The following is a 22,141-nucleotide window of genomic DNA, read 5'->3' as shown; positions in this document are numbered from 1 at the left end:
AAGAGCGTACTCAGTGGCGAAGCTGAAAGAGATGGACGAAAGCGTGAGTGCCGAGGGGACAGAGAAGGAAGAAGGAACAATGAGGAGTGTAGCGGAGGGAGGAGAGGAGGTCAACCCAGGTGGAATTGGACAGTGTCGTGTGGATACAGAAGATCAGAGCAGTGAAGGGGTGAAGGGGTGAGGGAGGGTGAACAGCAAGAAACGGCAGGAGCTGAGTGCAGTGTTTTAGTGAACAAGAAAGGACATGAGAAGAGTGATCGACAGGAAGGTAAAACAGTTATGAGCAAAGTAAGAAGTAGGAGTTTGAAAGACTTATGGGGTAAAGTAACTAAGGGGATGGAGGATACGGAGAGCATGGAATGGCAGAGGTTGCTAAAAAAGGAGGCATGAAGATAGAGGATGAGGAGACGAGTACTACAAGGAGTAGGAATAGGGGAGGAAATTTAGAAGGGAGGGAAAGTTATAACTATATTGGAAAATAGGATGTGTGAATATTGAGGGACTAATAAGCAAACTAGGAAATAAAAAGGTTCGGGAAGTAGTAGAAAGTTTTGACGTTGTGGCATCTTTGGACATGTGGCTGGATACAGGGAAAGAGATTTCATGGAAGGGGTTTGTGATTAAATATAAATATAGAAGGAAGGAGAGGACTAAGGGACGAGCCACAGGGGGGATCGTAGTATTAATTAAGGAAGACATTAGTGAACTAGTGGAGGACATCTTGACAGATATGGAAGAGACCATATGGGTGAGATTTAATATGGGATGGGTAGAGGGAAGGATGAAGAAAATAAATATAGCGTTCGTCTATTGTCACCCTAGTAGTTCCGCATATGCTAATAAGCATCTTTTTGAAGAGCTACTGGTAGATATTAGTATGATAAGAGAGAGGTTTGCAGAGGAAGAGGATATGTTGCTATTCGGAGATTGGAACGCGAGAATAGGGGAACAGAGCCCAGTATATAGTAGGGAAGATGGGAAGTATTTGTTGAAAAGTAGAAGAAGTGAGGATAACATTGTAAACAACTATGGAGAGAAGCTCCTAGAGATGTTCGCGGCGGGAAATTTGTATATTCTGAATGGATGGAAAGAGGGTGACAGTACGGGGAAGTAGACCCATATTACCAATAAGGGAGGTAGTGTGATAGATATGGTTTTAAGCTCGGAGGGAGTGTTGGAGGATATTGCAAGGATGGAAATAGGAGAGTGGATTGAATCTCGCCATTTTCCATTGTTGGTTATGTTAAAAAGAGGGGAGGATAAGCATATAAGAAACGAAATTAAGATGAAGGATGAACTAGGGAGTGGATATAAGAAGTAAAAATGGTCGAAGAAAGTGGAAAGAGACTGGGATAGGGTAGCAAAAGAGGAATTACAAATTCTGAAATACGGATGGGAAGGAGCGTTAGAGGAGAATAATATTGATAAAGCCTTGGAATTACTACAACATCCAATAGAGATGATAGCACAGAAGGTAAAAGGTAGAAGGAGGAAAAAGAAAGAGGGTGAAGAATGGTTTAATTGGGAGTGTGAAGGTTTGCGGAAGAGGGTGCTGGGGGCGTTAGGAGAGTATAGAAAAAAAGGAGGGAGTGTATAAAGGGAGGTCTTCTGCAAGTTGAGGAAAGAGTGTAAAAAGAAAATTTGTGAGGTAAAGAAGAAGTGGTTAGGGGAACAAACTGAAGCCATAAATAAAGAATGTAAGACTAACAACATTGAAAAATGTTGGAAAGGATTAACAGAATAATAAAAGGTGGAAGGAATCTAGAGGTAAAGAGCATTGAAGATGTACAGTGGGTGAGCTACTTTGGTGAATTACTCGGGGGTAAGGAGGAAGAATGCTGGAGGAAGACGGGGAAAGAAGTAATTTGGAGGAATAGAAGAGTGACAAATTACGAACTGGACAAGGAAATTACGAGGAAGGAAACCTTGAGAGTAATAAAAAGAATCAGGGGCAGGTCGGCGGGGTTTTGTAATGTGATCAATAATAAGTTTTGGAAAGAAATTAGCAAAAATGAGACAATGATAGAGGGCACAGTGAAACTATTTACTAAGATCTTTGATCAGGGGAAGTACCCGAAGGCATGGGAAACAGGAATTGTATGTCCAATATACAAGGGAGAAGGTGGTAAAACAGTTTGAATAATTATAGAGGAATATCTCTGTTAGATTCCTTAAGTAAAATTTACACAGGGGTGTTGGCGAACAGGTTGAGTGAATGAGCAGAAAAAATGAAATATTGTCAGATTTCCAAGGAGGATTTAGAAGAAAGAAAAGAACAGTGGATAATTTAATGATAGTGATGACAGTTCTGGAAAAGTATAGTAGCCTGTCAGGAAGGAAGGTGTATGTGGCGGCAATGGATTTTGAAAAGGCGTTCGATAACGTGGATAGAGAAGCTTGGGGGTTTCGGGAAAGATGATGAGGGCTGTAGAGGGGATATATAGGGTAGTTAGGTTTTGAGTAAAATTGGGAGACGATAGGTTGAGCAGACCATTAGAGTCCAAGGTGGGTTTAAAGCAGGGGTGCAAATTATCGCCAATTTTTTTATTTTATTTATTAACGATACCTTGGAGGGGCATGGGGCAAGCAATTGGGCAGTGCCGGCAATTAATGGGGTGGAGGTCCCAGGATTGATTTTTGCTGAGGATGTGATTTTGAATACTTGAACCCCAGGAGGAATGCAGAAAGCTTTAATTGCAGTGTCGGATTTTGCGAAGAAATGGGCCTTGAAAATTAATGGGAATAAATCTAAAATGCTAGTAGCCCAGGCACACGAAGGAAGAAGGGATGACGGGAAATGGGTTGTGCAGGGAGAACGGTTGGAACTGGTAAGCAAGTTGGAATATCTAGGAGTCATTATTAATAGTAAAGGCACCTGGAATGATCATATTAGGAGGGCGAGGAGCAGAGGGTGGGCCGTCCTAGCCACAGTCAAAAACTTGTTAGCGAAATATCCGGGTATCAATTATAAAACCCTGAGGTTAGTTCTAAGATCGGTGATTTTCGGTAGGGTATTGTATGGCGCGGAATATGGGGGTTGGATGACAAAAGAGTTGAATTAAGACGAATTATTAGTAATTTCGGTAAGATGGTGATGGGCTCCCGATGTGCACAGCCAATACAGGGGTGACGTTGATGTATGGGGAGGATTTGGAATCTGAGTGTGTGAAAAGAATAGTTAGATACTGGATGAATTTGAAAAGACAGGAAAGAGCGAGGGTATTACAGGCCGCGTACGAACAACAACGGAAGAGTTTGTATAAGGGATGCTGGCTAGATAAAATTAAGGGATACTTGGAGATGATAGGCCTGGGGTACATGTGGGAAGAGGTGTGGACGAAGACAGAAGCTAGAGGGATGAAGGTACCGGTAAGGAGGATTAGAGATTTGGGTAGGCAGAAATTATTGGCCGAAAATATTTTAAGAAATTCCCTTAGTGTTTTTAATAAAGTTGAGGAAGTAACGGGGATAAATATTAGATACGTTGATAGGTTGAGAAGGAGAGGGTTGGTATGGTGGTTGTTGGGGTACATAAAAATAGGGGTTGGCTGAAAGGTAGAGATAAGGCAGTATGTATACTTTGTGGGACGGAGTACGATGATTTTCACTTATTAGGTAAGTGTGAAGAAACAAGTAAGATTAGAAACAGTTTGCTGAGTGCCAAACATCAGAAAATTTTAGGTATCATAAGGTGGAATATTAAGGAATGGGAAAACGGAGGAGAACTGAACAGGTATTTATGTGCGGCAAAAAAATTCTTGTGTGAGAAAAATGGAGGAGGAAGGGGCATAGGACGATAAGTCAGGATGTAAGGGAGAAGTGGTTAAGAGTATGAGGATATTTAGTCGATAGATTCTGTTGGAAAATTTAGAAGCTAAGTAAGACCAAGTGATAACAAAGGCCGTTAGGGTGGCGAGGTAGTTGAGTGAGTAAATGCTATGGTAACTTGGAAATGTAGATGCCTTACCGATTGCGTTATTGAGGATTGTATGCAATTGTTCTCACTTGGTTTACTTGAATCCAAAGGAATTAGGTCACGGAATAAAGAATGCGGAGTAAGCAGTAGTGATTACAAGGGCGTGTGCCGAAACTGTTGTAAAGTACAGTCAGCGGTTCTTGCAGCATAATCTGTTGTGACGGTCATGTGGTGTGTACAAAGGTCAGACGGGGGATAGGTTAGTACTTTCTATACTTGTTGAAGATTATTATTATGATCGTTATCATTATTATTATTATTATTATTATAGTAACATCATGATTATGTTCATTAGATTCTTGTTTATAATAATAATAATAATAATAATAATAATAATAATAATAATAATAATAATAATAATAATAGAGGTGAAAGAAGGTGCCGGGGTGAATGGGTCTAACTACAAAATCAAAGTTAATTTAAAACGGTAACAAAGGTTATATTTTTCTCTTTTTTAAAAAAAAGTAACAATGTAACAGATACCAGTAGCAATAAACAAGTCTAGGAAAGACAAGATGGTGATATAAACAGAACTTGGGCTTCAAGCCCTCACTTTACACTTTCTGAGCTACACCATTAACTTTACAAAAATCATAACCTTACATAAGGGCAGAAATTCCCTAATACCTGGAGCACTGGCTCCTAACTCACAATATTAAGCCTTCAAAAGGCATTCAGTAATCTTACTTTGAAAAAGAGCTTACAGGCTCTCAGTTTTCAAGCCTATTCAAGGCAACACCCAAAATATCTTACATCTTTTGGCCTTCCATGGCCCAGCTTACAAAATTGAAACAGGGGTACCTTGTACCCAACCTATAGGGCCTTCGTGTACAAGAAATAACAGTTAAATAAATGGCCCGAACACAAAATGAAAGGAGTCGAATTCTTGCACTCCTAGATGTGAATATTAAAACCTAATGGGCACTAGGCCAATGAAAAAGGGGCTATTCCCAAACTATGGAGGTGACCCGTATAATAAAGAAATTTAACACATTACGGAAAGGAAGAAAATCAGTTACAAAATGTAGTCACCTCAAACAAAAATGAAGGGGAGCTCGAGAGGGTGCATCACTCTCTATCCCCGATTTACAGTTAAAGATTTTATTAACTTTTTACATAACCCGGCAGAGAATTACATTTGTAGAGAAGTAGGTTACATATTTAAGGTTTCGGACTTTTCCCGCAGGTTAAACTGCGGAGCTAGCAAGGAATAAGATGTTAACTGGCCATTACATTGCTGAAGACCTGCTGCCTGAAGAAAGAGGCACCTCCCGCCTCCTGCTTGACACACACACTAAGTTAGCTGTTGATCAAATGGCCAAGAGCCGTGAAAACCCGCAGTTTATAAACCCTCGGGGAAGGTTCGAGACCTTTCGTGAATAATCAAGACACACCCACAGAATTTTATTGATGAATGAAAAAGTTACACTCAAAATCGAAGAAGAAACACGGGATTGGTTGAAAATTAATTACAGAAATTCTTGATTGGCTTAATTCAAAACTGGCGGAACGAAAAGATAAATATTGCCAACCTAGAGATGAATGAACAAAATTTAGTAATAAAATACTTACGAATACAAAATTTCTTCAAAAAAGTTCTTTCACTTCGCACCAGGGTGCATGATCATAGTTTTTTAGCAGTGACATCTATGAGAGAATGTCCAAACTTCTTGATGAACGGAAAACAGTACTGGAAACTTCACAATACCAAAATTACTGTAGTGACATCTTCTGAGGAAAAGTTTGAGTAGGTCTAGATCCAAGTTCAGTGTTTCTCCTGTAGAGGAGTTCTATTGGCGCAAGATTTAAATATTCGGCGTAGAGGTGTACCTCCCGGTACAATTATTATTATTATTATTATTATTATTATTATTATTATTATTATTATTATTATTATTATGTGAGTTGTCCATGTGAACATGTATTGGGGCAAATTCACCTGTTATATTCAATAAATATATATCTATCTATCTACTGGCACAATAATAATAATTCAATACAGAGGTCTTCATGCATGACACCTGACTAACTTTATTAATTATTCTGCTCATCACTGACTAACCGCTTAGCGGAAATTGAAAAGTTATTTACTAGTGAACTCAGTCCCTGTTTAATACCTGTTTTCCTGCGATAATCTCAACATCATTTGAGACGGTTGAAATGTTAACTATTTCAACTCGAATGCTAGGAGGGCTTGTCCGTATTCCAGCATCTGCAGATCATTTCTCTTTTTCAGAGCAATCATCCTTGCGCCACTTGAAGAAGCCTTAACTTCAGAATTTTGACATGTTTTATCTTATGCTTCATGTTTTAGCTTTTCAAAATACTATTAAATTGAAACACTACAAAAATTTACGTTTGCTGATGATCGCAAAGAAATTAGTAAACTTTATGTTATTATTTGTGAGATAAACCTACTTTTGGAACACATTAACAGTGATTGTTAATGCAAGTAGCACGTAATTTCTTGTGGAGCACTGTACCCGTGTGGTCGCTAAGGTAATCATGCTGCCTGTCGTTGCCTATTGCTGTCAACAGCCAGGACAGGTCCAGCAGTTAAAATTCAAGGGATGTATGCTCATCCCTAGCGAACTGTTGTGTCAATCGTATGTAAGGTAGAAATGAAACTGTCAGCATAGTGTTTCACACCAGTTGAGTCAGCAAGTACCCACGAGGTCATTGACCCCTACTAGTATGGGTAGGGACCAATGACCCGAGGTCATTGACCCCTAGTTCAGTAGTAGGACTATGGTGGTTCGAGGAATTTGCGTACGAAAGCATGCCTAATCTCATAGTCGCAATCCTGGACGGGCCTAACCTCACAGGGCCCAGCTTTACGGCCAGATGCCCATCTCTCCTCACTGTCGCCATCTTGGAGGGGCCTAAACTTACAGGGCCGAGCTTGTCAGTCAGATGCCCTTCCCTCCTCACAGTCGTCGTCGTGGAGGGGTCTAAACTTACAGGGCCCAGTTTTACGGCCAGATACCCTACCCTCCTCACAGTCGTCGTCTTGGAGGGGTCTAAACTTACAGGGCCCAGTTTTACGGCCAGGATACCCTGTCCTCCTCACAGTCGTCGTCTTGGACGGGCCCTAACCTAACAGGGGCCAGTTTCACACCCAGATGTCCTTCTCGCCTCACAGTCGCCATCTTGGAGGGCCCTAACCTCACAGGGCCCAGTTTCACGGACAGATGCCCTTCTCTACTCACAGTCGCCATCTTGGAGAGCCCTAACTTCACAGGGCCAAGTTTTACTGCCAGATGCCCTTCCCTACTCACAGTCGTCGTCGTCGTCGTCGTCGTCGTCGTCGTCGTCTTGAAGGGGTCTAACCTCGCAGGGTCCAGTTTCACGGCCAGATGCCGTTCTCTAGTCACAGTCGCCATCTTGGAGAGCCCTAACTTCACAGGGCCCAGTTTTACGGCCAGATGCCCTTCCCTTCTCACAGTCGCCGTCATGGAGTGGTCCAACATCACAGGGCCCAGTTTTATGATCAGTTGCCCTTCCCTCCACGTTTGACATAGTTTTACGCCTAGATGCCCTTCCCCTCACAGTTGTAATTTTACTTACATAGCCCAGTTTTACGGACATATACACTTCCCTCCCCCTCGTGAGCAAGCCTAACTTCACAGTCACCATTTTGATGGGTCAGGGCCCAGTTTTATAATCAGATGCTCTTCCATCCTCCTATAGATTAAGCCTGATCTTCCAGTCGTCATTTTTAGGTGACAGGATCCATTTTTACGGTCAGATGCCCTTACCTCCTCATCAGAATTAGTTCTAGAATAAGATTCCCTTCCTATCTAAGGATTTGCGCACGAGAGCAAGCCTAACCTTACAGTCGCAATTTTGGAGGCACAGGGCCAAATGTTAGGGTCAGATTCCCTTCCCCCTCACAGGCGCGATTTTTCAGGGGCCTATCCGGCCTCCTCATCTGTTGTAGTTTTACGGTTAGATGTCTTTCCCTCCTCACAGACGCCATTTTGCTTACAGGGCCCAGTTAAGCGCTTAGATGCTCTTCACTCCTCAGATACGCCATTTTTCTTACAGGGCCCAGTTATACGGTCAGATGCCTTTCCCTCCTCACAGACGTCATTTTTCTTACAGGGCGAAGTTATTCGGTCAGATGCCCTACCCCCTCACAGACGGCACTTTGGAGGGCCTAAACTCACTACTCCTCCTGATCTCACACAGTTATACGGTTAGATGCTTTTCTCTCCTCCCCTGACGTCAGAGATCGCTATCACCAAGCAAATGCTGGGGCTGTATCACTCAGCCTTTTGTCATTTTCGATTTTGTTTAAGAAGTTCCATGAAAGCCATCATTACCTTTAGAAAGAATTAATGATCATGTTAATACTGCAATTAGCTTAAGTGCATAAAGTGTAGATAGCAAAGAAGATACATTATCTTTAAACACATCATAGCATGATATAAAAAACAAAATTAGATCAAAAATATCCAATGAATTTTTTAATACCACTTGTTATACGTGAAGAAAAACATGTATTAGTAGTTTCCCAATTAGAAACCACGGAAAAAACCTTTCTATTATTTCATAAAAAATAAAATGTGTAATATTTTAATTAATTCGTAATCAAATCATGTTCTGTGTGTGGTGTAGTTTACGTGTTATATTAAACAATTACATATCGTTAAAACTAACAATACATGTATTGTTTTCTATACCACGTCATTGGAATAGTTCGTTAATTGATATTTTCCAGACGTAAATCGAAAAGTACATTACATCTATGTGGTAAAATCACTTTCAAATCCTGACATGTACATAAAATTCACTCTCCAATTATTTTTGATATTCCTTGAAGCGGAATAACACTAAATGCTTGTTCAACAGGAAGTTCGGAAAGTCTGCGCGTTGGTTTTCCTGCGAAACGACCGAGATTGTTAATTGCCCCCATTCTATAAAAACATTTACTATTTGTACCACGAGGTATACCCGCACCGTTCATTCAATGAAGCGCCTTGAAGAATGCCATCTTCAGTATAAACTTGCAACATCTTGCTCAAAATGTTTGGATCTTCCTCTACACATGTCTCTACCAAGAAAAACTTATGTTAAGCCCTCTAGTGTGAAGAGGACCGATTAAGACTACAAAGTAATTTGTTATGTTAAGGTTTCCTAAACTGAGTTGATTTGTCTTTTTTGTGCATAACAGTTGTGAACAGTTCGACCTCTTTCTTCAACTTCAAACTTGACCAATAGGGAATTATGTATGTGTATTTTCCCACCAAACTCGTCACGATTGGAAATTTTGGGCTTCCTTTTCGCTAAAGCTCGCATTTCAAAATTTACCAGGAAGGTTAAGTTATTTGTAGCTAAACAATTGTCTTGCCCTGTAATACTGGAGGCCGATTTTATGTCCCATTCAGGTTTTGTGGTCGACATTCAGAGTAAGATGTGCATATTCAAGTTTGCTAGTAACATTACTATCCCGTTGTTGAAGTGTAATTCTGTGTCATTTTCATCTATTTCGCCTCCCAGAGTTAGATGTCGTTAGATCAGAGGCATCTACCTGAGCACCAGACTGAAAGTAATAGAGGGTTGTGTCAGTTTTTCCTGACGTATTTTCAGATACCCGTGGCGTCACTGACCTTATCGAGTACAAGATTGAACTAACCGATTCTATTTCAGTCAGGTTTCCTCCTTATAGGCTGTCCTCATCTAAAATTAAGGCTCTTATGGAAATCATTGAGCAGATGTTAAGGGATGTTATCATTCGACCTTTCAAGTCAGCGTATTCATCGGGCATTTTCCTTGTACCGAAACCTCAAGGTGTTTCCAGGCCACTGATTTATTACAGGGCGTTGAGCCGTAAGGTTTTGTTACAATCTGTACACCTTCTGAATATTCATTCTTGTTTTTCATGGTTTCGAAAGGCTAAGTTCTTTACCATCTTAGATCTTAACCAGGCATATAATAAAATACCTCTGGCAGAAGAATCCAAACACCTGACGGCTTTCGCCACGGATTGGAATCTGTATCAATACTACCGTGTCCCATTTGGGATCCACACGTGTGCAGCTGTCCTTACTAGACAGCTGGAGAGGGTCTTCTCCGAGTAGTATATGGGCGTATTCAGGACACTCCGGAATTCCGTCGAATGCCGATTCCCAAACACATATTTTTCCTATCTGTCCTGAATTCTCCCAACGAAAAAAGTTTGTTTAAATACCTAAAATGATGTTTAAATACCTATATTTTTTTCCTACCTGTCCTGAATACCCCCAACGAAAAAATTGTTTAAATACCAAAAATGGTGAAAAAACTATTAAAGTACCTATAATTTGTCCTAAGTGTGCCACTCGAAAAAATATAAAATAACAATCATTTAAGATTATTATTATTATTATTATTATTATTATTATTATTGTTGTTGTTACCGTGGTTTGGTGGATTAGCAGAGGTGAAAGAAGGTGCTGGGATGAATAGGTCTCAATATACGAAATTAAAATTAATTTAAAATTTAACAAGGTTATATTTTCTTTTTAAGATCAAGAAATAACAAATATAACTCAGTAGCCTAGCAACAAATCGAGAATGTACAATTACAGTGTTACAGGATTTGGGCTCCGAGAGCTAGACACATAATTCTTGAGCAATTAGTCCAACTTTAACCAGATACCAGGTTTGACAAAGGGGCAGAAAACCCCAATCATGCCCAGGAGCTCTTGCTCCCTATTACTCAGTAAAGCCTGCTCGAGGCACACAGAAATCAAAATTTTAAGAAAGAGCAACCCGCTCTTAAAGTTCACGCCTATCAAAGGCCACACCAAAATCCACCTTCAAGCTGACCTCCAAGCACATGAAAACAGGGGTAAAAATACCCAACCTACTGAGGCCTACTTAATAAAGAAACAGGACAATTACATGGCCTCCAAAATACCAACTTGAGAGGAGGCGTCCTTGCACTCCTAATACACTTTATTTAAAACCAATTTGGCACTAGGCCGCATATGCAAGGGCTAATCCCATACTAAAGAGGTGACACGATAGGAAAACTTATTACATTACGAAACGAAGAAAAATGGTTGAGAAAACGTAGTCACCTCAAAAACAATATGAAAGGGAGCTCGAGAGGGTTAGGCACTCTCTATCCCAATTTGTAGTTTAAAGAGATAGAATTTATACCAAGAGTCTATTACATTTTAGAGGAAAGTTACATGATAAAAGGTATCGAACCTGCCCCGAGAGTTAAACTGCTGAGCCAGCAAGAAAATAAGTTATTAAAAGGCCATTACCTTATTGATGAACCGCTGCCCGACGAAAGAGGCGCTTCCCGCCCCCTGCTACATAATTTACACAATGATAGATGTTACTTAAGTGGCGCAGGGACCCGAAAATCAGCAGTTTATATACCCTCGCGGAACATTCGAGACCTTTCATGAATGATAACACCCGCCCACAAGCATTTTATTGGACGGCCAAAAGATTACAAGTCAAAACTGAAGAAGACATCTAGGATTGGTAGAAAATTAATTACCAAAATTACTCATTGGTCGAATTCAAAACAGGTGGAAATAGAAGGGTTATACAGCCAACCTAAACAATGACTGAAAGAAATTTAACAAAGAACAAACTTATGCATACTAAAATTCTTCAAGAAACGTTATTTCACTTCGCACTAGGGTACACTGTTGTATTTCTTCCGTAGTGCCATCTAGAAGAGAATGTTCACACTTCTCACTACAGAGAAAACGAAAATAAATCGAAAAAGACACAGTTCAGAACTCTTCAAAATTTACAGATAGCGACATCTTCTGATAACCTTTAGAACTAACATGGTTGTTAGAGTTCAGGCTTCCTCCAGTAGAGGAGTTTCAACTGGCGCAAAGTTTGAATTAGCGGCGCGGTACAGACCTTCCCCCCCCCCCCACAAAAGTCCCTCCCAGGGGTAACACAGAAGAACATAAACTTTGTTTTAAAATAAGGTCCAAGTTATGATGTTGATATAGACGTTAATTGCAGAAGAATTTACAACAAAATTTTCTTAAATGATTGGATCCAGTTTCAAAATTCTTTGTAGTTATCTTTGATGTAATGTCTTTATGCTTGTAGAAGTTGAATTCATAAGGAAAAACTTTTAATTCTTGAAAGGGAAGAAAAATTTTCTAAGTCCACCAAATATTGCAGTTGAATCCAAAAAATGTAGTAATTGTTGATATTAAATGTCCATGTAGCTGATTAAGTACATTCAATGTTGATTAAGGTCGACGGCCGGACCGGCCACCGCTGCTTGGGTCCAGAGGGGGCCGCTCGGACCCCTCAAGTACCCTGAGATACCGCTCGCCCGCACTATGAGAGGAGTCGTGGAGGTGAAGCATGCCGCGCCCGCGGCGAAGATACAGGTCACGGGCAAGTTGCAGGTTGTGCGCCGCACATCAGCCTTGGCCGGGAGGAGGGCTCCGGCTCGCCGTACACTGGTTGGCCTCACTGAAGAGGGGCGGGCCCATACCCCACCTCAGTGGCGGTACGGCGCCGCACTGCTGCGGGGGCACTGAAATATTAAGATCTCGGCGGCAGAATTTGTTGGACCATAATGATTTTAGGGTACAGGCTTTGTGGTGAAGTTGAGGGGCCAGCGGCGTGGAGATATTTATTTCATTCCAATTAGCCACAGTTTTATGAGAGCAGGAGACGGGAGCATGGTAATGGCCATGGCAAGGACAGGATGGCAGTTTAACTGGTCGGGGAAGGTGTATATTAAATGCTTAAATACAAAGAACCTGACTCCAAGGGCAGAAGGCCTCAAAATGCAACCAAAAAATATAACCTTCCGAATTCTTTCAAAAATGTTGAAGCAAATATAAAATCAGCTACGTTAGCGCGGAAGCTACACAGGTTTCACCTGCGACAGGTGAACCCTAAATATCCTCTCGGTGGCTGGATTGCTTAGCAATAAGGTAACGGGTGTAAGGAAACCGAGAATAATACACGGCCCATGAAATCTGGGGGCAAGCTTGCCCGCGGGAACAAAATTTTTGACCATCACCTGGTCACCTACCTTCAAATTGGTGGGTCTCCGTCCACGATCATATCTTTCCCTAACCTTTTCATGAGACACTTTAAGATTGGCTTTAGCCTTCTTCCAAAGATCTTTAATATTATCTGGATCTTTGTCTCAGGTAGAATATCACTCAAAGACCAAAGGTTGGAGGGCGGCGTGTTGCGAACAAACTTGAACATCAACGAAGCTGTAGTAAATTTATGTGATTCATGAACAGCCGAATTCAGAGCGAAAGCTAACCAATGCAGGGACGTGTCCCACCTTGAATGATCTTCATGATGATAAGTAATAAGAGCCGACCTGAGATTACGATTAACTCTTTCGGCAAGAGATGGTTGGTGATAATAAGCAGAAGTAGTCACATGAGATATGGACAGATCGAAACAGAATTTACGAAATAGATTGGATGTGAAAGCCTTAGCATTGTCAGACACAATATATTGACACGGACCAAAAGAAGCAAAGATAGAATTTAAACAAGAAATGGTGGACTGAGCGGTAGCCAGCTTAGTCGGGAATAACCAAGAAAATCTTGTAAAACCATCTACACATACAAGGATGAACTTGTTGGCATTCCCCTTTGACTGGGGGAAGGGTCCTACGTAATCAATATACAGGCGTTCCATTGGGCGCGACGCTTGATGAGAGGATAAAAGGCCTATCTTAGTAGATATGGTGGGTTTACTAAGCAAGCAAGATTTACAAGCCTTTACTAGTTCACGAATTTCACCGTCCATACCCTTCCAGATAAACATTTCACGGATCTTTTCACGGGTTTTAAAGATGCCTAAATGCCTCCCTAATGGGGTCTCATGATAGTACTTGAAGATCATTGGTACAAGAACAGCTGGAACTACAACTTTCATCATCTGATCATGCCTCGAAGGGCAACATAAAACACCATTCCTCAGTACATAAGGGACAACATGTTCCCCAGTAGAAAGGGTTTCTATGATCGGAGCCAGCGTTGGATATTCACGTTGATATTTCTCAATATCCCTAAAGAGCATGGGAGCATCTGTTAAGATGGCATTAACCTCAGATAGTATGGACTCGGAAGGTGATGAACTATCGACCATTTCATGGGTCTCGACGTCGTTGGAAAACATACGGCTGAGTCCGTCTGCGACAACATTTTCAGTACCTCTGATATGCCTAACGTCAAATTGGAAGGCAGAAATTCGGATGGCCCACCGGGCTATACGACCAGTACGACGCGGCCTACCTAAGACCCTGCTTAAGGCTTGATTATCAGTCTCCAGGTCGAATTTGACATGTTCCAGATAGAGACGGAACTTTTCTAAGGCAAATAAGACTGCCAAACCTTCGAGCTCATAGATGGAATACTTGGCTTCTTGAGCCGATAGAGTCCTAGATGCATAGGCGATGGGGCGCCTCCCTAGTTCAGTCTCTTGAAGAAGGACTGCAGCTACCGCCGACGACGACGCGTCGGTTTGGACGATGAATTTCTTCGAGAAATCTGGCACAGCAAGGACAGGGGCATTACAGAGAGCTAATTTCAGGTCTTCAAAAGCGGCTTGTTGCGAAGGCCCCCACCCGAATTTTATGCCTTTCCTACGAAGAAGGTTCAAGGCCGCCGCTCTATTAGCGAAGTTAGGAATAAATTTCCTGAAGAAATTCACCATACCAATGAACCTGGCAATACCTTTGATGTCCTTGGGAGGCTTGAAATCACGGATGGCCTGTGTTCTAGAGTGATCGACTGCGACACCATCGGGCGAGACATTATGCCCTAGGAATGACATAGAGGGTTTAGCGAAGGCGACCTTGGACATTTTCACAGTTAACCCAGCTTTACGAAGGCGATTGAGAACTTCTCGCAGATGATCTAGGTGTTCTTCGAATGTTTCCGAAAATACGACGACATCATCCAGATAGTGGTACAGGTACTCAAATTTGATGTAGGAGAATACCCTATCTAGCAGTCTGGTAAGTACGGCTGCTTCCGTGGGGAGCCCGAAAGGCACGCGGTTGTATTCATACAAATTCCAATCCGTGGCAAACGCTGTAAGATGTTTAGATTCTTCAGCCAGAGGAATTTGATTATAGGCCTGATTTAGATCCAAGATGGTAAAGAACTTAGCTTTACGAAACCATGAAAAACAAGAATGGAGATCAGGAAGGGGCACAGATTGTAACACCACCTTCCGATTGAGAGCCCTATAATCAATGACAGGCCTGAAGCCACCTTGGGGTTTCGGGACTAGAAAAATAGGTGAAGAATACGCCGACTTAGAGGGCCTAATAATACCATCCTTTAACATTTGATCGATGATTTCTTTTAATGCCTTCATTTTAGGTGGAGATAGTCTATAAGGTGGAAAACGGACAGGAATCGAATCCGTGACCTCAATTTTGTATTCGATCAGGTCAGTAACACCAAGAGTATCAGATAACACCTCTGGAAACGACTGACACAACTTACGAATACTGTCAGCCTGCTCCTCAAGTAGATGTCTAAGATCTAAAAACATCTCATCCTGGGTAGGCGAAACAGATGAACATGATACAGAATTACATTTCAATAAAGAGATTTTACAATTAGAAGCAAATTTGAATGTGCATGACTTAAGATCGAGCACTAGACCCGTATGGGACTTGAAGTCGGCTCCCAATATAATGGGGCAAGATAAGTGCTTTGCCACAAACAATTTAACTTTCCAAGTAAATTTAGAAATACGAATATTGGCTTTTAAGGAACCTAAAATTTCGAATGGAGAAGAATTAGCCGGAACATATTGAACAGAAGATGAGCAATAGTCAGGAAGTTTACACATAGATTTCAATTTCGAATACCATTCAGCCGAAATAATAGAACAAACACTGCCAGAGTCTAACAGAGCTGTTACAGGTTCATTATTTAATTCAATTTGAGAAAAGGAACAGATGCGGGGGTATCCGCAGCAATCCTAAGACATTCTCTGCGGCATTCAAAAGATAAATTTGAAGACTGAGTTTTCCCTGAAATTTCGACATGTTTACAAAGGGCTGAGCCTCGGGAAATGGATTAGTCGACTCAGCCGAAGCCACTAGTCACTTATTATTATTGGCATTGGTGGAAGTTGCACCAGAAGTTGAGCAGGAGGGGGTGATATTCAAATTTGGGCAATTCTTGGCGATATGTGAGAAAGCCCCACTAGATTTGACCAATGGACATTTATTGCGAAGATGGTCAGGCGACCAGCAAGCATAATATTTACGGGGTGTGACTGGTCGGCGAGGTGGAGGCCGGGGATTACTAAAATAAGGAGGGGGTTCTTTCGCGACACGCAAGGTATTGGCGTATCTAACTCCTTCGGCGGAGACGGCCATAGCCTCTAACTCGGCAAAAGTTTGCGGACGCGACGCAAAACACAAGTATGATCTGTAAGATGGAGAAATGCCTTCCACAATGGCCTGTACAATCTGATCTTCAGGGAAGTGAAGAGCAAACACCCTGGTATAGAATTTAATGTCTTGTATGAAATCAGCAAGATTTTCATCCAGTCTCTGTACTCGATAATAGTACTTCTGAATCAGAGATGACCTCGCACGAGCAGGGACGACATTTGCAAGAAGATGTGCATGAAAATCTTCAATAGATGACTGTTCCCCTATTGCCCTAACAATTTTGTCCGAGAGAACACCAATTGCATAGGGATAAATTATCTGAAAAATTTGACATGGAGAAAGAGGAAAAACAAGAGCATGGTCCTAAAATTCAAATAAAAACCTTAAGAATGGAATAACTTCACTGGTAGAGTTAACCGAAAACTTAGAAATACCTCTGAGCAACATTGCTAATGGATGAGGTAAGCTGCTGAACCCGGGTGACATAGTAGGTAAAGATTTAAGTGGCAAAGAAGCTAATTCAGAACGTACATTATTCAATGAGGTACGTCGTTCAGATTCATGGTCTAATGGGGCAGAGGTTTGTTGAACTCCTATCGATTTAGTACTTTCTTCCCCGGTGGGAGAACGGTCCTCGCTGACTACGTTTACCGTAGCAGGTTGGTCGGTTTTGGGAGGAACCTCCCCAGTTAACAATTGGGTAACCTTACTGGACAATTCAGAAAGATTTTCAAGAACAACGCTAGTTTCCTTCCTCTGAATGTCATTCAACTTCAGAGACAATAGATCGTTAACTCTATTAGAAAAATGAAATAACCTGGCTTGCACACGTTTAATTTGATTGGGAGAAGAAACATTTTCTTCAAAAAAGGTAATTACAGATGCCAGCTCAGTAGTATTGTCCGTGATCATGGAGAGAGAGTCGTCAATTTCTTTCTCTCCCAAAGTGGGGATGGAAATGGGCAAATCAAGGGACTCTCTAAGCTTATTTGTGTCTATCGCAACCGTGCTTCCAGATTGCACATTTCTGATTGTTAATTCATAGATCAACTCCTCCTTGCGCAAATAGTTGAGATGGAGGACAAAAATTTAACAATTTAGAAAAATGAAAAGGAAAAGTCCAGCGACAGAGAAAATTGTTAGAGTTCAAGAGCAAGTTAATGTTTAGCCGACAAAAGGGGCTAATTTGAGACCCATTCAACCACGCTCTGCCACCACTTGTTACCGTGGTTTGGTGGATTAGCAGAGGTGAAAGAAGGTGCTGGGATGAATAGGTCTCAATATACAAAATTAAAGTTAATTTAAAATTTAACAAGGTTATATTTTCTTTTTAAGATCAAGAAATAACAAATATAACAGGTACTCAGTAGCCTTGCAACAAATCGAGAATGTACAATTACAGTGTTACAGGATTTGGGCTCCGAGAGCCAGACACATAATTCTTGAGCAATTAGCCCAACTGTAGCCAGATGCCAGGTTTGACAAAGGGGCAGAATACCCCAATCATGCCCAGGAATTCTTGCTCCCTATTACTCAGTAAAGCCTGCTCGAGGCACACAGAAATCAAAATTTTAAGAAAGAGCAACCCGCTCTTAAAGTTCACGCCTATCAAAGGCCACACCAAACTCCACCTTCAAGCTGACCTCCAAGCACATGAAAACAGGGGTAAAAATACCCAACCTACTGAGGCCTATTTAAAGATAAAAATTTCATTGTTCCGTATTGAAATTATTGATGTTAAAAATTAAATAATTGAAAAGGAGGTTCAACCTATTCAATACTTAAAAGAAAGAAATGTAGTAATTATATTCTTATTTAAATGGGACCGGTTTCGACCTTAGTCCAGGTCATCATCAGCCGTAAAAACATGTACAATGTTTATGAATATTGGAGGTCAGTTTCACACTCTGATAGGCACAAAGACACGACACCACATTCTGTCATGCACAAAGTCACAGCACTATCAACTAATATACGAAGATCAAAAATAAATTGAAGTCGCAGACGAATAGATTTGTAGTGCATATAAGTTTTCATTTGTTTTCCGATATTGCGCTTTTTACTACATTTTTTTCTTCTCTCTACAATTGTTTTTTCAAGTCAACTGTTTTCCAAGAACTTAGCAGGAGTACAAGTACTCATTCAATTATAATGATTTGCGTCGTATATTTTTATATACGTACTTAACTTCCCGCAACCGTGACAAATTCCGGACCTTCAAAACATTCTCCACTCTACTTTGGCGTTCGACCGCAGCGCATGACCTTGAATGTGCCGCGCTGATCACCAGGAGCTGGCGGCTTTCTACTACAAATATATTCGTCTGCGACTTCAATTTATTTTTGATCTTCGTATATTAGTTGATAGTGCTGTGACTTTGTGCATGACAGAATGTGGTGTCGTGTCTTTGTGCCTATCAGAGTGTGAAACTGACCTCCAATATTCATAAACATTGTACATGTTTTTACAGCTGATGATGACCTGGACTAAGGTCGAAACCGGTCCCATTTAAATAAGAATGTAATTACTACATTTCTTTCTTTTAAGTATTGAATAGGTTGAACCTCCTTTTCAATTATTTAATTTTTAACATACTGAGGCCTACTCAATAAAGAAACAGGACAATTATATGGCCTCCAAAATACAAACTTGAGAGGAGGCGTCCTTGCACTCCTAATACACTTTATTTAAAACCTATTTGGCACTAGGCCGCTTATGCAAGGGCTAATCCCATACTAAAGAGGGGACACGATAGGAAAACTTATTACATTACGAAACGAAGAAAAATGGTTGAGAAAACGTAGTCACCTCAAAAACAATATGAAAGGGAGCTCGAGAGGGTTAGGCACTCTCTATCCCAATTTGTAGTTTAAAGAGATAGAATTTATACCAAGAGTCTATTACATTTTAGAGGAAAGTTACATGATAAAAGGTATCGAACCTGCCCCGAGAGTTAAACTGCTGAGCTAGCAAGAAAATAAGTTATTAAAAGGCCATTACCTTATTGATGAACCGCTGCCCGACGAAAAAGGCGCTTCCCGCCCCCTGCTACATAATTTAAACAATGATAGATGTTACTGAAGTGGCGCAGGGACCCGAAAATCAGCAGTTTATATACCCTCGCGGAACATTCGAGACCTTTCATGAATGATAACACCCGCCCACAAGCATTTTATTGGACGGCCAAAAGATTACAAGTCAAAACTGAAGAAGACATCTAGGATTGGTGGAAAATTAATTACCAAAATTACTCATTGGTCGAATTCAAAACTGGTGGAAATAGAAGGGTTATACAGCCAACCTAAACAATGACTGAAAGAAATTTAACAAAGAACAAACTTATGCATACTAAAATTCTTCAAGAAAAGTTATTTCACTTCGCACTAGGGTACACCGTTGTATTTCTTCAGTAGTGCCATCTAGAAGAGAATGTTCACACTTCTCACTACAGAGAAAACGAAAATAAATCGAAAAAGACACAGTTCAGAACTCTTCAAAATTTACAGATAGCGACATCTTCTGATAACCTTTAGAACTAACATGGTTGTTAGAGTTCAGGCTTCCTCCAGTAGAGGAGTTTCAACTGGCGCAAAGTTTGAATTAGCGGCGCGGAGTTGTACCGCCTGGTACAATTGTTATTATTATTATTATTATTATTATTATTATTATTATTATTATTATTAATTGACAGTACTCATTCATACTCGTTCTCTGTTGAAACGACCTTCCCGGAGCAACGTTCTATCTTGTTGAAGCTAACAAGGTCATTTCCTCAATGTAATTACTGCTCGCGGTATTAATCATTCTTCAATGTCATCTACACTGTTTCCGGTGACGTAAGCGCACAGCGGTGTGTAATCTTGTTTTTCCGCATGTGCTTCCCTCTTGTAGATAATACTAGATACTACTAGATGCTTTTAGTAATGCCCTCTAGTAGCTACCGATGATATATACTTAGACAAAGGCTATCAAAGCGCACTCTTACGAGTACAGATTGAACTTTCAGAAATATACTGGTATTAATATTATATCATATAATACCCAGTTAATCTGGCCTTCACTCAACAAGCATCGTGGCGCAGTGAGTACCGTGTGCAACTGGTAACTGCAAAGACTACGGTTCGAGTACAACTATTGGAAATATTTTTTTAAGATTTACTCAACATTAAGTTCATATATATATATATCCCTAACAGAACGAGAATATTTGTCTGCCACGTTAGCTCAGGTGGTTTGATGTTGTATAAATGGCTAAAATTTGCTCTCTTTCGGTCGAAGGCGCCTCGACTGACTGGTTCGAATCCTAGTTTCGTTTGTACTTCTAATGAAAAACTGAGCTATATAGGAGAGATGAGAGATGATGGAACGAGAGGCCTCTCAAAGGAACTTCGCCCGTTGCGTACTGTATGTCGTTATCAGATAGGTTTAACAACCGAAGCTGGTTGGAAACGTTACAGATTCTCCGGGCGAAAGGAAAGGAAAGGAAAGAGTGAAGGAGAAGGAGTGAAGAAGAAGGAGAAAGGAGCGAATAAAAAACCCTGGGGTTAGAAAACCAGCGCTGGCTTCGAAAAGTATAAATGAAGGCCTCTGGCGCGAATGCATAAGTCCGTAAGTCTGTGTGAACGAAGGCCTCTGACGTAGTGGTAAACACTCGCAAGCCTGAATGTAAAGAGACTCCTGGCGCGCTATAAGTATCCTGTAAGGCTCTCTGTGTGTGGTATGCGGCCTCTGGCACGGCTATAAACGCCTGCAAGCCTAAAATACCTGTAAACCTTAAGGCTTAATGTAAAGAGACCTCTGGCGCAGCTTTAACTAGTCCGTAAGTCTCTCTGTGTGTGGGTATGCGACCACTGGCACGGCTATAAACGCCTGCAAGCCTAAAATACCTGTAAACCTTAAGGCTAAATATAAAAGAGACCTCAGGCGCTGCTATAACTAGCCAGTAAGTGTGTGTGTGTGTGTGTGTGTGTGTGTGTGTGTGTGTGTATGTATGCGGCCTGAATGTAAAGACCTCTGGCATGGCTATAAACGCCTCAAGTCTGTGTGAATGAAAGACCTCTGGCGTAGCATAACTGCTCGTAAGTCTGTGTGTATGTTTTGCCTATATATATATATATTTATAAGAGTACATCTAGTCTATGCTATTCTATGTGTTATTAACCGTATGGAACGGTATCAATTTGAATGTCTGTTTAGTCTAACGCAGCAATGATAGCCACTTAATGTCCTTATACTAAAAGGTAAAAACACACTAATGTATTCCCTTCTAGCATACCCATGTGAAAAAGTCAGTGGTTCTCTGAAGACTCGCGTTCTACGATGATTGTAACTTTACTGATTACATTCTGAAGACTCGCGTTCTACGATGATTGTAACTTTACTGATTACATTCTGAAATTTATTTTTTGCTCGGGTAAGTAATTGAGCCCAATCACTTTTATTTTACGCTTTTCCGATCAGAGCTTAGTTACAGCATAACTAAAATGTTTCCACAGAGCTAGTGACCACATAACAGTCGGGAGAATGTGGGATCAAACCCCGCCCCAGCAAACTTGAATATTGATTTCTGTGGTTTCCAAATTCCACACCAGAGTAACTTCCTTCTCTATCTCATTGTCATCGTAAGACCTGTCCGTGTCGGTTTGAGAAAATACTGGGTGAACATCTAATAGTGAACCTGCCCTAAATGCAGATCAGTGGCGACTGACTGAAATACCACGTTTATTCCCAAATGCATCAAGGAATCAAATGAGGCATATATTGTGGGAAGATTCGCAAATGATTTGTTG

This window comes from Anabrus simplex, chromosome 14 (genome assembly GCF_040414725.1).
Source record: "Anabrus simplex isolate iqAnaSimp1 chromosome 14, ASM4041472v1, whole genome shotgun sequence".
In the NCBI taxonomy this organism is placed as follows: domain Eukaryota; kingdom Metazoa; phylum Arthropoda; class Insecta; order Orthoptera; family Tettigoniidae; genus Anabrus; species Anabrus simplex.
The sequence above is the reverse complement of the archived record's forward strand: the minus strand, read 5'-3'. Positions refer to the sequence as shown.